This window comes from Lepidochelys kempii, chromosome 3 (genome assembly GCF_965140265.1).
Source record: "Lepidochelys kempii isolate rLepKem1 chromosome 3, rLepKem1.hap2, whole genome shotgun sequence".
Taxonomy (NCBI): domain Eukaryota; kingdom Metazoa; phylum Chordata; order Testudines; family Cheloniidae; genus Lepidochelys; species Lepidochelys kempii.
The window spans coordinates 169,584,971-169,601,287 of record NC_133258.1 but is presented as its reverse complement, the minus strand read 5'-3'; positions in this window follow the sequence as shown (position 1 = coordinate 169,601,287).

Genomic DNA, 16,317 nt, shown 5'->3' with positions numbered 1-16,317 from the left:
AATTCTCATCTAGCAAAAACTGTGACTCGAGACTATAGCTTAAAGTCTGCTGTTCATCTGTCAGGATTGAGGGGTATTCATTGTACGGCAACCACCCCGGCAGCAGATGCCAGCTGGTGCATGTCTTTGTAAAACTACCTGGGGTCAATCTGTAGAGGCCTGCTCCTGTGGCATTCTGAGAGCCTCCTGAGAAGTGTTGGAGTAATTAATAGATTCCAAGGCCAGAAAGGACTATTATGGCCATCTAGTCTAACCTCCTGCATAAAACAGACCATAGAATTTCCCCAAAATAATTCCTAGAGCAGATTTTTTAGATAAACATCCAATCTTGATTTTAAAATTGCCAGTGATGGAGAATCCACCACCATTCTTGCTAAATTGTTCTAATGGTTAATTATCCTCACTGTTAAAAATGTACACCTTATTTCTAGTCTGAATTTATCTATCTTCAATTTACAGCCATTAGATCATGTTGTTACTGTCTCTGCTACATTGATGAGCCCAATACAAATATTTGTTCCGATGTATGTACTCATAGACTCTAATGAAAACACCCCTTAACTTTCTCTTTGTTAGACATAAGGAGCTCAATCTATTTTGCTTATCACTATAAGGCATGTTTTCTAATCCTTTAATAATTCTTGTGCCTCTTCTCTGAACCCTTTCCAATTTATCAACATCCATTTTGAATTGTGGACATCAGAACTGTCCACAATAATCCAGGATTGGTCACACCAGTGCCAAATACAGAGGTAAAATAACCTCTCTACTCCTATTTGAGATTCCCCTCTTTGTGCACCCAAAGCCCTTTAGCCACAGAGACTCACTGGGAGCTCGTGTTCAGCAGATTATCTCCCTGCCCCTCCCCCGACAAAAATCTTGTTCAGTCACTGTCTCCCAGGATAGAGTCCCCCCTCCTGTAAATGTGGCCTACATTCTTCGTTCCTAGATGTACACAATTACATTTACCTGTAATAAAACACATTTTCTTGCACCCCAGTTTACCAAAGGATCCATATAGCTCTGTATCAGTAGCCTGTCCTCTTTATTATTTACCATTCCTTCTATTTTGTGTCATCTGCAAACTTTATTAGTGATTATTTCATGTTTCCTTCCAGACCCTTGATAAAAATGTGAAGTAGTGTAGGGCCAATAACCCTGTGGAACCCACTGGAAACACACCCATTTGATGATAATTCCTTATTTACAATTATATTTTGAGATCTATCAGTTAGCACACATTATATGGATTAAAAACTGGCTATGTTCATTATTCTAGTCTTTTAATCAAAATGTGATGTGGTACCAAGTCAAATGCCTTAGAGAAGTCCAAGTATATTACATCAACACTATTACTTTTATCAGCCAAACTTGTAATCTCATCTAAACAAGATACCAAGGTAGTTTGACATGATCTGTTTTCCACAAACCCATGTTTATTAGCATCAATTATATTACTCTCCTTTAATTCGGTTATTAATCAGGTCTTGCATCAGCTGTTTCATTATCTTGCCCGGGATTGATGTCAAATGACAGGTCTATATTTACCCTTTTTAAATACTAGCAAAACATGAGCTTTCTTCCAGGCTTCCGGAACTTCCCAGTGTTCCAAGACTTATTGAAAACCAACATTAACCATCCAACAAACTCCTCATCCAGCTCTTGGATGCAAGTTATCTGAACCTCCTGATTTCAAAATGTCTGACTTTAGTAGATGCTTTTTAACATCCTCCTGAGATACTAGTGGAATGGAGTGTTATCATATTATATGATTTACATCATGCATCTTTCCCCAAAACAGAAGTATTTATTGAATACTCCCATCTTTTCTTCATTATTATTAGTAATTCTCCCCTTGCCATCTAATAGTGGGCCGATATCATTGTTAGGATTATTTTTGTTCCTAATATAGTTTAAAAACTCCCTTTTCTTATCCTTAACTCTGCTGACGATAAATACTCCCACAGAAATAACTTTGCAAGATTTGGACCCTAGACCAGTTTTGGTAAAGCTATAAAGTACACAAAACAAAGGTTAATCTTACAGTATATATAATTAATATACAGAATTATTATCTTTATTTATTTGTATTCCAAAGACACCCTCATTGTGCTAGGGGATGTACAAACATATAACAAGACACAGTCCCTGACCTAAGGAGTTTATGTTCTATAGCCGTCGTCCTACAAGGTGCTTACTCCATGTATGCGATATGTGTGCTTGACTTTTTTTAATTTATTATGTGGGGCCAGGGTAGGATGAGAGGGGAAACAAGCGAATATGATGTTGTAGGAGCAGGGGAATGGAAGAGACCAAAGAAAAAGAAGAGGCATATTGGGGATTGGAATGGTGGAAAGAAAGGCTGGCTGGGGCGTGGAGAGCAGTGAGAGTGGGGCTTGGAGTGGATGTAAGGGAAGGAGCAGGTTGAGATTGGTGCAAACAGCAAGCTAAATGTGTATAGGCTTGTACGCAAGTCACTACAGCTGAGAGCTGAACAAAATAAAAATATGTCATTCTGGAGAAGAGCAGTGGGGTACACTCTTGGTATTAATACGTAACACTCTTGTTTAATGCCATGGGTCTGATACTTTTGCCTTTCACTTCTACTTATAAGTAGGCATTTGTTATTAAGGAGGTGATGGAAATAATGTCTTGGCCTCTGATGTTTTCAAAGACAGGAAAAAGTCTTACACCTTTTAAAGTGTTCTGTTAAAGTGCATTACAGGTTATGAGAGAACCAGTTGGAGCCAATAATAATATGACTGATCCACTTTGGCATTGAAATATATATTAGAACTTGTTTTGTCCTTGCATGATGATGATTTTGCTTCTCTGTGCATGATTGTTATAGGGAAACTCCCTGTTTCATGGTTTCACATTGGATGATCATTCAGTTATAATGATCAAAAATGGGGCTGCAAGAATCCAGCCTTGTAACAGGATTCCATTGTACACACATTGTTTAGATGGACCTGGTTCACCAGTGTGCTGTGTTCAGCTGAATGCCGAGCTCACTCCATTGACATCAGTGGAGTGACAATAGTGTAAAACTGGAGTGGTACAGTGATGAATGAGCCTGTGATCACCTTTTACAGTGCTTTGGTGAGGGAACCTTGCCATGGTTTTATGTTACCTTACATAGCTTTTTAAGCTTTTCCAGTCTCTCATAGAGAGATGGTATAGATGACCACCTTTTTAAAGGTATCTCAACTTTCTAAGAAAAAAAGAGCTTAGAGTTGTACAAAGGAGATACATAAGGGCACCTGTAGCTACAGTGATCACTTCATCCCTCTGGCTAACGTTTACCTGCTGCAGTAGTGCAGATCTGTATTCTTTTCTCTTTATCTTGCTCCGGACGTCCACTCCACAGTCCATCCTTTGGCTGTGTCATCACTGGAGATGTATTACAAATGAACCACCCTTTCTCTTTCACCGGCCAGCTTGTTTGTAGTACAAATGGCTTTGTTTCTGCTTAAAGCCATAGGAATCTATTTTATGTGCCTGTGTGTAACTCTCACTAATATCACTGGAAACGGAGTGTGGATGAAAGGGAGACTAGAGAACCTTCTGGATGTTTCGTGGAGGCAACTGAGCAACGTGTTTCTGGGGCAATGAAACCCTGTTAACATCAGGGTTCAGATATTTCAAATCAATCTCTCCATCTCCTCACAATCAGAGCTTCTTATGAGATGGAACTGAGAGAGGGTCCTAGTGTGATCATCTAGACTTTGCATCTCACTTGTGCACAAGGTGTGAAATTGAGAGAGCTAACAAAATTTGAAATGGGTAGAGCATCACAACTCATCAGAGAAATTACTGAGTTCTTCTGCCCCAGAGCAAAGAGCAGATACTCTCTAAAAAGGCAGTAGTCATCTCAGATCACCCATGACTGAAGTAGAAAAAAAGGGTTTAGTAGGATGGTGTTGTGGCCATGTTGGAAGCTTGCAGTCTGGGAGAGAGGGAGCCAAATACTTCACTGAATATTTTAAAATCTTCAGAAAAGTTTGTGTGAATTGAATTTAGGGAATGACAGTTTCAAGGTTGATTCTGCTCCCACTAAGTCAGTGTCAAAACTAACTAAAAACTATTTCCCCATGCTAATTTTCCCCCTACTGTTACTCACACCTTCCTATCAACTGTTTAAAATGGGCCAACCGACTATCACTACAAAAGTTTTTTTTTCTCCTGCTGATAATAGCCCAGCTTAATCGACTGGGCTCGTTAAGAGTTGGTATGGCAACCCCCATAGGTCAGCTTCCTCCAGCCAGCCCTTCCATGCTGCGTGGCCCTTGCCGCCTGGGGCTCCCGTTGATTTAAAGGGCCCGGGGCCCCGGATGCCGCTGCTGCGGTAGTGGCAGTGGCATCCAGAGCCTTTTAAATCGCCGGCCCCAGGACAGCTGCTCCCTTTGCCCCCAACCCCCGGCTTGTTGGCAGCCAGGGGGGCAAAAGGGGCAGCAACGTTAAAGCCCTGCCACGGCAGCACTTTAAGGACAGTCCTTTGCGGTGGCAGCACTTTAATGTTGCTGTGACCCCCCCCATCCCCACCCCATGGGCGGCCCTGCTGGTAGGGTCCGTACCGGCAGGGCTGCCGACAGGGGAGGCAAAAGGGGCAGGGAGTGCTTTAATGTGGGCTGGGTATGGGCCGGTGCAGGTTCTTACCGGTATGCCGTACCAGCCCGTTCCGGCTCACTTTCACCCCTGTATATATATATATATATATATATACACACATCTATCTTCCTACTGTATTTTCTACTGCATGCATCTGACGAAGTGGGCTTTAGCCCACGAAAACTTATGCTCCAATAAATGTGTTAGTTTCTAAGGAGCCACAAGTCCTCCTCGTTCTTTCTGCTGATACAGACAAACACGGCTACCACTCTGAAACCTCCTGTTGTCTTCGATGGAGCAGAATGGAGCACTTAAACAGGTAGTTCACATTTTAACTGAATCATCCTTTATTACCTGGATGTATGTGGTATAAACATTGGGTTTGGATGTCAAACATAGTCTCATCTTCTACCTACTTCTCAGTCATCCAAAGCTTTAGTGATTTTAATTTTCTTCCTCTTTTTGCTAAGTCAGGCATTAAAGAAGTAGGCATGAAAATGTGCTTAAAACCTCATCACAATGTCATTGTGTTGTTAACTCGGTCCGTTGTGTTGAGTCATAGCAGCTCTCGTGGTAAGGTCATCACCTATAGCACCTAAGGACAATAAGAAGAATTACAGGCAGAATGCAAGATGGAATTTTTAACCCTGTCTCTGAATTCCATTGGTTTTGTGGTTTTAAAGCAGACCATATTTGTGGTTTAACTCCATTTGTTTTTTACAGTGGTATTTTTTTTTAAAAAAAAGCCCGTTTACCTACATTTTATGTACTCCCTAGAAACTGGAGGGCAAGAGACTTGTCTAGTGGTTAGAGCAGGGGTGTAGGAATCAGGATTCCTGGGGCCTATTGTTGATTCTGCCACACAGCATAAATAGACAGTTGTGAAGTGGTGGTTTTTAATAAACAAATAAAACTGTGTGTTAGCACTCAAATAACTCACTAGGCTGATTTACCTCCATGGATAAAAGGGGGTGCAATTGAATCTTCTGCACCCACAGTGCAAGCTGTCACAAAGCAGGGAATTCCAAGGGGTTGGTTCTACCATGGAGGAATAGCTTTAATACTCCAGCCTGAGCTCTGTAGGAGCTTTGCCAGTGGAAATTGTCTGGTGGATGCACTGAATCAGCGCATGTCCCAGATGCTGTGCAGCCAGCTGGTCCTACCCAGTTTCTGGGCTGCCCAGCCAGCTCCAGATTCTACAATAGAGCAGGGGTACAACAATCCATCTCTCCTGCTTTTGGCAACGTTCAGATCAGTGATCTTGAGGTGAAAGATTCCCAATCCCTGAAGCTATTCTGTTTTCTCAGGGGCGTGTTGTTTAAACTTCTCTTGCTGTTATTTGGCTGATACTACAGTCAATGCTTTCCTCTCGTAAATTCTAAATGCATTACAATAGTTCTGATTATAAAACCCAAGTCTGCAGCCATCAGCTTCTGATTCTCCTTCTTCATGAGTTTGCAGCTCTTGGTTTTCAACAGTCCTTCCTGCTTCTCTGCTTATCTCCCTCTTTATTGTAATCTGCAGTCAGCTTTGATTATCATTAGCCTGTTATGTAGTGGAGGATTTTAATCAGTTTTGCTCTTTGGTTTTATTCCAGCAGCAGCATCTCATGTTTTCATGGGTGTCAACTGGCCTGCTTTGATCTGCAGCTATTTTTGTTAGCAAACTGTACTATAAAGAGTTACAAATAGAAAAGGAAGAATTCATGAAGAACCTTATATCACATGTGCTTCATATGTACAAGGGCTTTTGACAAGGGAAGGGGAAAGGACGGAGGGTGATATCCTGGATTCACTTTTTCAAAATGAAGCCAGTTACAGTAGAAATAGGCGAATTGACATTGGAAAGACACCACAGGTTACTGGATTTCACAAGTTATAGAATAAGTGCCAGAATTATAGAATAAGTACCCATTCTGTATTACAAACAATATACTTCGCTCATGTTGTATGTTTGGTTTAGAATGAATTCTTTAGGTGTTATTTCATTGAATAGTAGCATATGTGTGCTAGTCTATTTGGCAAACAACTTTAGCAATGCAGGACCTCTTCTGTCTATAGTACTTATATGACCCTCATTACCATAGTATCTGAACGCCTCATAATCTTTAATGTATTTATCCTCAAAATATCCCTGGGAGGTAATGATCCTCATTTTTACAGGTGGGGATCTGAGGTACAGAGAGACCAAGTGCTTTGTCCAACGTCACCCTGGAAATCTGTGGCAAAGCAGGGAATTGAATTCTTTGCTCCCAAGTGCAGAGCTAGTGAGCTTTAACCACTGGCCCATCCTTCCTCTCCTCTTTGGGGAGAATTGGTGTGAGTTTTCTAGGAGTTTTGCATGTGGAAAAGATCAGGTTTTCAGATGAGCAGAGTGAAATGAAGCCAGGGCTGTGTTTTCAGTCTGCTTTCAGAACATATCATGAGTAAGGCTACGATTTAGTCATGGAGTCACAGCAGTCACAGATTCCGTGACCTGACCGGACCTCCGTGACTTCGTCCGCTTCAGCTGTCAGCAGCTGAAGCCCGGGCTGGAGGTGGAACTGTGCTCCCCTGCCCTGCTACAACTGGGGCTGGATGGCTGGAACCAGGACGCTGCAGCCCTTTCCCTGCTGCTTGCAGGGAGAGGGGGACCAAAAGCTGGGCTGTGTGCTTCTGTCCCGCAGCCGCAGCTGGCTCCAGAGAAGGGGCTGTGCGCCCCCCGTGGCTGCGCCCCCCACTACGCTCCAGCCCCGCAGCTTCCACCAGGGGCTGCAGTCGGGGCCCTTCACCCCAGCCCCACAGCTCCCCCTGGAGACTGCAGCCGGGGCCCTGCGCCCCCCTTGCAGCGTCCCAGGGTTGTGCACCGCATGCCCTGGCCACAGCCGGGGTGTGGCAGGGGCTGCAATTGGGGCTGTGCACCCCTGTCCTGCAGCTGCGGCCAGCTCTGGAGCGGGGGCTGCATGGCCCCTGTGGCTGCGTCTCCTGCTGTGCCCCAGGCCCACAGCTTCTGCTGGGGGCTGAAGCTGGGGCCATGCTGCAGCCAGGCCAGGGGCTGCAACTGGGGCCATGTGTTCCTGGCCAGTGGCTGCAGTAGCTGCCATGTGTCCCACTCGTAGCTTCCTGGAGCTCTGTGTGCCCCCACCCAGCTGCCACTCGGGCTTGGCAGGGGCTGCAGCTGGGCTGTGCGTTCCTGTCCCACAGCTGCTGCCAGCTCCAGAGCAGAGGTTATGTGCCCCCCCCCATGGTTATGCCACCCGCTGTGGCTGCTGGAGCTGGGGCTGTGCCCCCCACCACAGGGGGCTCGGCTTGTCAGTCCCCCGTCGTCCCCCACCCATGGGACTCCATTCCTCTCACCAACTTAGTCCTGCCCCCAGTTATTTTTAGTAAAGTCACAGACTGGTCATGGGCATGAATTTTTGTTTATTGCCCATGACCTGTCCCTGACTTTTACTAAAAATAACCATGACAGAATCTTAGCCTTAGTCATGAGGTTTTACTCACAAGTGTCAGATTGTGCTTAGACCTAATGCGATCGTCTAGGGGAGCAGAAGGGTATAAAGATCCGCACTGTGTCCAGCTAGCATTAAGGCTGCTCTGATCATAGTTTGATGTACTTGGAGGAGTGCAATAGCTGTGCACCAGATACTCCCCTGGCAGGAACAAGTGGAAGAGGAGAGACAGGGATTAGATGGGAAATGGCCCCACCTCCCTGCACACCAGCAGAAATATGGTGCTTCCCATAAAGAGATGTTGCAAATTATTCTCTGCCCCTCACGCCACCCAGTGCAACTGGGAACTCTGGTAGGTGTTGTGGGTCATTGAGGCCGAATTCCTCCTTGTTCTCCCCTGGAGTAATGCCTTTACTTGGTGCACCTTACTAATAGCATCCTAGCAATAGCACAAGCTAGTTTGAGATGACTGGAACCTTTCTCTGGTGACAAACGTGCTGCACTATTCTGAAATAACTAGAAAACGTACTAGTCGTGCACATTAGCACCACCGCGTTTCAGAATCAGAAACGGTATTATAATAGTAATAAGAGCAATTCTGTTTTATAGTGCTTTCCATCTGAGAACATTTTACAAACATGAATGTCTAAGTCTCACAACACCCAGGTGAGGTAGATAAACTGAGAAGGCCTGATTCTGTCCCGGCACCGGTTTAATTCCAGTGGTGGTGTTATTGATTTACACAGGTATATGTGAGAGAAGAATCAGGCCCCTTATCTCCATTTTATATATGGAAAACTGAGACACAGATTGCTTGTGATTTGCACAAAGGCACATAGCAATGTAGAGGCAGAAACTGGAACGTAATTCTGGTCTGTCTCTCTGTATTGCTAAGGATTTTCTATATTGCTTATCTCTCGACTCTGAGTCTTGTATATAGATTTAAAGAAACCAGCTAAATATGTAGCTATTGTATGCTAAAAAATCACACCCAGCCAATAATTGTTAGGAGAAATTTTAAGCAATCAATGTCAAGGCTTCCTAACCCCTGGGGAGAGCTCCTTGGAAAGTTTCCAAAGGCACCCAAGATAAAATGCAGGTCGGATCAACCAAGCACTATCCGTGAGAGTATCCAAGGTTAGCTGGAGACTTGTGCTTTATTTATCAGGCAGGATAAAAGCCGGTGGAGAATGTTCATTGCAACTGTGTAAACAGACAACATATTACGAGAGCAAGATTTAGAAAATGACAACCACTGCTGTTCTGAGCCTATCCATCAACACGAGCCAAGACTTCTTGTATCCTGCAGCGAGTCATGAGTGAAACAAGTGTTACGTAAGCTTCTTTGACCCATGGGGATTTCAATTATCTTTTGAAATTGAGAGGTATCATGTTATGTGCTACACTGGTATTGGAGAAATCCAAAATGTTGGTATGCTCGCAGTCATTTCAAGAGCGTTGCATCAGCAGAGTCTGGAAGGAGTAAGGCAATGAGACTCTTGAGTTCAGACAATGCTGCTAAACCTGTAGCTGCAGGAGTTCCCCAGGTTATGGAACAGCCCACCAGCACTAGCTTGGTATTCACCACTTATAATCCAGCACCACATGGTGTGGAGAATGAGCTGCCGTGTGCAGACAAAGCTTTGTGGTGATGATAACTTTAGTCCTGTAAGGAATCAGTGCCTCAGCTTTTACAGTGGCCCTGTCTGGGGCCTATCACTGGTTCCTCCCTTTCTCCTGAGTAACTGGAAATCTCACTCTATGACTGCCCTGAAGGCCTGCATTCATGCACATCTCAGTTATGCAGTTCTGGGGAAGTTACCTATGCCTCTGTTCCTTCCCCCTAACCTGGCATGCAATAGTAACTTGGAGATGGTTTAGGAAGAAAAATGTGCATTGAAAAATGGTACCTTTCAGTGGCGGGAGAGGGTGTGGGGCAATCAAAGGGCCTTCGGGGGTTTGCCCTGTCTCTAGGCTGGGCTCAAAGCATTTGCAGATGAGTATTGAGAGGACTGGGTTAAGTATTCAACTGCAAGAAGATCCCACATAAATCCATTGGTTATATTCCCTTCCACCTCCAACATGGACACAATGTTCAGGGATCCAGAGACTGATCCAATAAGGGTGGGGATATCTGCTGTGCAGTATTGTCTGGGAAAAGGTGTCCTGCAGAGCTGCCTGTGCATTCTTTCTGTACACCCCTTGGGACACAATACACACCACATGGGAGGATGGGCACTGTCGGGGGTGGGTGGCCGTGGGTGGCCTGTGTGCAGCAGTTATCAAGTTGCAGTCAGGAGGCAAGTAGCAGAGTTGGGATCAAGCCAGGTCAGGATACCAGGAAGGCAGGGTCAGGCAACAGCTTACAGACAGGAGGCAAACAGCAGAGTTGGAGATGAACCAGGGTCGGAAGGTGGAGTTGAGGGCCGTCCACAGCAAGGCAAGGTCTGGAGCAGAAGCAAGCAGGCAGTCTGCATCTTTGTCAGGCAGCTCCCCGGGATGGCTTCCCAGTTTATAAACCTGTATAAGCCAATCAGTGGGCTGTGGGGGAACCATATTGATCCTCCACATTGCTGTTGAGACCTTTAGATGGATGCCATTGGCTTCTACCACGGGAGCTAAGAGAGTAAATGATAGCAATAGTCTATTACCCTCTCTCTTTTCCAGTGGATTTCACAGCTGTTTTCTGACAGCAGAGGAATAGTGAGACTCAGAAACCTTTGGTACAATTCCAGGTTTTGGAGCAGAGTGTACTGCAGGTGTTATAAATTCGTCTACCTAATTCCCCCCTACCCATTACCCCTAGCCTGTCTCTGTCTCCTGCTGCTATCTGCTACGCTATCATTGATTCCTATCCCTGGCCCCTCTTCCCCTTTCACTTCAGCCCCACTCTTATCCACCTGTACCCATTCCTGCCTCTACTTCCTCTGCTCCTATCCATCTAGCCCTGCTGGTTCCTGTCCTTGGTCACTCTCCAGCTCCTGTCTTTGTCTCCCCTCTCATGGCTCTATCTCCCTCTGATTCTGTTCCCCCCATGCTCCTCTGTTCCTATCACTGTCTCCCCCGCTCTTCTTCAGCTCTCCGGTCCACTTCCCACTCTGCTCCTCAACTCTCTGACCCAACCTTTTGCCCTCTTGCCTTCTGCTCTTCATCTCAGGTGGCTTCCTCCTTCTCCCCTGCCCAGGCACCAGCAGGGGGAGCACTGGAAGAGTCTGCCTCCTCTCATTTTTGATGTCCCTGAGCCACGGCTGCCCCAGCTTCCAGGAGGAGTGGTTGCAGGGAAAGTCCTACCCAGCCTTTGCAGCCCCAGATAGAGAGTGCTCAGCTGCTCTGTGGGGCATGGCACATATACAGTCCAGTCAGCATGCAGGAACTCTGTGGGGTTGAAGTATGCTCAGTACAGATGAATCTTTGAAGCATTTAGCTGCCACATTCTAACAATAGGCTTATAATGTGGCCAATTTTAGGAAGACTTTCACAGGGATGGAAGAGACACATCCCTGGCACCAGTGAAACTCCCCTGCCAAATTTCAAGTTCCTGTTCCAATGCATGAGGGTACTGGAGCTTCTCAATGGGAATATTTGGAAGAATTCTTTAACATGGGGAAAAATGTATTTTTCTCTCACCTCATTTTTTGAAACAACTGAACAGTTTTAGCTAAAACTTTAAAAAGTCAACCTGAGGCAGACACCTGGCATGAAAATTTTTAGCCAGAACAGTTATCGTTTGGCAAAGTTTTATAAGGAACTGACATTAAGGTCTTATAATGAGAAGCACTGGACAACCTTAACAAGAAGTCGCACTCCCTGTTCCACCTGTAATAAAATACTTCTGTGTTTTTGGGAGTGATGGTATTAGGGAGTGGGGAGAGACTAGAAGAGTGTTTTATGAACAATGGCTTTCTCAAATGTAACAAAAAAAATAACACCAGCAAAAGCAGCAGTGAGAGGGAAAGACGGCAAAAACTTTGATATATTAATAGATAGTCTGCATATGGAAAAAATCTGTTTCCAGCATGGTTACATTCAACATGTACATTGTTTGAAATGGATAATTGAACAGCTCTAAAGTTCAGAAGTATGTCGCTATACAGCAAAATATTGTAAATGGGTAATGACAAGATTCAGGCTGTTAAATATCAGTTGTTAAACATAAGCAGTAGAGCAGGGGTGGCCAACCTGTGGCTCCGGAGCCACAAGCGGCTCTTCAGAAGTTAATATGCGGCTCCTTGTATAGGCACCGACTCCAGGGCTGGAGCTTCAGGCGCCAATTTTCCAGTGTGCCTGGGGTGCTCACTGCTCAACCCCTGGCTCTGGCCACAGGTCCTGCCCCCACTCCACCCCTTCCTGCCCTGTCCTCTGAGCCTGCAGTGCCCTCACTCCTCCCAGCTCCCTTCCAGAGCCTCCTGCACGCCATGAAACAGCTGATCAGCAGGGCTGCCGGTATGTGGGAGGCGCTGGGAGCGGGGTGTGGGAGCTGATGGGGGGCTGCTGACGTATTACTGTGGCTCTTTGGCAACGTACATTGGTAAATTCTGGCTCCTTCTCAGGCTCAGGTTGGCCACCTCTGCAGTAGAGGGTAAAGCATTTATCCCAATCCTGCAAACACTTACCATGTGCTTAATTTTAAGCAGGTGAGTAGTCCCATCGACTTTGAAGATCAGGGCCTAAATGGGCATAGTAATATTATTTTCCAGTAAATTCCAGAATTGGTCACAGTGTTTTGAAATTTTGATGAAAATGATTTAAAAAAACCCAACCAAATCTATTCAGCAAAACCTTTTTGTCTTGTATGTACCTAGATGTTGCTGTAGCACAAAATGGCTCGATACATAAGTAGGTAGTTTAGAATTTTAAAATGTTTTGTAATTTGTTCTTGAAAGTTTCAGCAAAAATGGTCCAGCCTTCTGGGAACATGAGGAGAGGTAGAAAAACACTTCCCCGTTATAAAAAAAAATCTTTTCTACATAATAGCTGAAGCAACAAAACGGCTAAGAGTAGAAAGCTGAAATTTGGCATGGAAATAGTACCTGCTGAGAAGAGCATGCTCGATTAGGTGTTGTATTGAACATTGATTTTGGTTTGGCTGCACTATTAAACAGTGAATATTGCTCTAAAGATCGTTTGCAAGGGTGTAGAAATAATGTGGCTGGTGTTTCATATTATTGGGGAACTAGCGTATGATGATCTAATTAAAGACTGCATTGTTGTGCGTATAAACAGGGGGCAGCATAAGGTAGCTGTGCTAAACATTTCCTGATTTCTCAGTGTGTTACATAATTCTGACATGGATTTTTTTAAGCGATAGTAAAAAGAAAAAATGCTTCAATTCCCCCACCCCTCCGTCTTTTATTGAAATTTCTGTTTCCAGGGACGTTTGAAGTATTTCAGCTCACTCTAATTACATAGCCAGAGCAATATGTAAAGGTGCAATGTGCATGAGTTCACCACCATCATTTGATATGAAAATGTTTGCTGCAGAAAGTGTGCACTGAGCCTAGCCATAGGCTCCCTGCACATTATAACCCTGACCTTGCCAGGGGTGCCCTACTCCCTATAACTCTCAACTTTCCCCCAGAAAGACTGACCCTTCGAAAACCTAACCCTAGCTTGCAGAGCCCTCCCCTTTATAACCCTAACCCTAGCCAGGGGTTCCTTGCCCCTTGTGACCATAACCTTGCACCACAAAGACTTACCTTTGAAACCCTAACCCTGTCAAGCAGAGCCCTACCCTTTACAAACCTAGCCCTAGCCAGAGGGGCCCTACCCTTTATAAGCCTAACCCAAGCTGGAGGAGTCCTACCCTTTACTACCCTAAGCGAAGAAGGATGTGGAAAAATTGGAAAGAGTCCAGCGGAGGGCAACAAAAATGATTAGGGGACTGGAACACATTAGTTATGAGGAGAGGCTGAGGGAACTGGGGATGTTTAGTCTACGGAAGAGAAGAATGAGGGGGGATTTGATAGCTGCTTTCAACTATTTGAAAGGGGGTTCCAAAGAGGATGGATCTAGACTGTTCTCAGTGGTAACAGATGACAGAACAAGGAGTAATGGTCTCAAGTTGCAGTGGGGGAGATTTAGGTTGGATATTAGGAAAAACTTTTTCACTAGGAGGGTGGTGAAACACTGGAATGCATTACCTAGGTAGGTGGTGGAATCTCCTTCCTTAGAAGTTTTTAAGGTCAGGCTTGACAAAGCCCTGGCTGGGATGATTTAATTGAGGATTGGTCCTGCTTTGAGCAGGGGGTTGGACTAGATGACCTCCTGAGGTCCCTTCCAACCCTGATATTCTATGAACCCTTGCCTGAGGATGTCTTCCTTTTACATCCCTAACCCTAGCCAGGGGTACCCTGCCATTTAAGACCATAACCTTGCCCCAGAAATACTGACCCTTTGAAACTCTAACCTACTCCTTATAATGCTAGCCCTACCCTCTGAAACCCTAACCATGTTCGGAGGAGCCCTACCCTTTTTTACCGTAACCCTCGCTTGAAGAGCTCCATCCTTTAAAATGCTAAATCTAGCCAGGGAAGGCCTATCCTTTGCAATGCTAATACTAGCCAGGGGAGTCCCATCCTCTGTAATGCTAGCCCTGGCAAGAGGATCCCTACCTTTTGAAACCCTAATCCTATCCAGGAGAGCCATAGGCACTGACTCCGTGGGTGCTCCGGGGCTGAAGCACCCACGGGGAAAAATTGATGGGTGCTCTGCACCCATGGGCAGCTCCCCCCGCCTCCCCAGCTCACCTCTGCCTCTGCCTCCTCCCCTGAGTGCGCCACTGGGTCCTGCTTTTACCTCCTCCCTCCCTCCCAGTGCTTGAGCCGCGAAACAGCTGTTTTGTGCGGCAAGCCTGGGAGGGAGAGGGGAAGAGGGGGAATGTGGCACGCTTGGGGGAGAAGGCGGGGCCAGGACGGGGATTTGGGGAGGGATCCAATAGGGGCAAGGAGGGGTGGAGCTGGGGCAGGTGGGTGGGGTGCAAGCACCCACTAGCACCGACAGAAGTTGGTGCCTGTGAGGAGAGCCCTACCCTTTATTACCTAAACCTACCCTGAGCAGCCCTACATTTTGAAACCCGAACCTTAGCTGGAGGAGTCTGACCCTTTGAAACACTAACACTAACCCTAGTCAGAGGAGCCCTATCATTTATAATCCTAACCCTAGCTGGGAGCGCCCCACCTTTTGAAACCCTAACATTTAGCCGGAGGAGCTCTGCCCTTTATTACCCTAAACTAAACCTAGCTTTTTATACCCCAAACTGTGCTGAAAGAGCCCAACCCTTTGAAACGCAAGCACTAGCAGGAAAAGCCCTACCCTTTCAACCCCTAGCCCTCGCCCAAGAAGCCAGACCCATAATATCTTAAACCTCAGCTGAGGAGCCTACGGTTTTAAATCCTAACAGTAGCAGGAGGAGCCCTAACTTTAGCCTGGGAACCCCTACCCTTTAAAACTGTAACCTGCATGCAACAATCCCTCACCCTTGCCTGAGGAGCCGTGCCCTTTGAAATCCTAGCAGTAGCAGGAGGTGGTGACCTCACAGAGAGATGCTGACATCAGCTAGGCAGGACAGGGGTGCAGGGCTAGGGAAACCTCGGAGACCCCTGTGGCTTTGCTTCAGCAAGTCTCCTTCTCGAGGTCTCTCTTTGAGGACTGAGAGAGTATTAGGGTTTACGTACGTGAGCGCGAGGAGGAACCTCTTTCAAGTTTTCTCCTTTCCTTTTCCTGATTTTACTAGAAAACAGACGTCCCTGTTTAGAAGGTAAGAGCCTCTGAGAGGTTTAGAAACTGTTCAGTCTGATACATCTGGTGCCAGCTGAATTCTAGGCGTGCAAAACACTAGTTTAAGATGGCAGAATTTTATTCCCTAACTAGGATTTTGTTCCCTTAGAATCACTTCCCCATTACGGCATCAGTCTTATCCGCTATCAAATCTACCCTGGGGAAGAAGGACATAAGCCCTGACAATCACCTTCACCTGTGGGTGTCTGGTCCTGGGAGCCTAAACCAATTGGACTGTCTGCCCCATCACCTAAACTGCCCTGTTTTTCCCTCCTAGGACCTTGTCCTAAGTGCTCAACCTGGTCCCTTCCTGGCTTGTTCCTGACCTTTAAAGGACTCTCCAAGCCCCTCCCATGCCTGCTCCCTTTGGGGTCTCTCTCCTGGCTGAGCACAGGCTGCCCTTCTATCTCTCAGCAGGCCTGGGTCCTAGTCACATGCTGCTTCTTGCCACGTGACCCCCACACTTACTCCCTTCACCCTAGGGAGCTGCCTAACCTGGG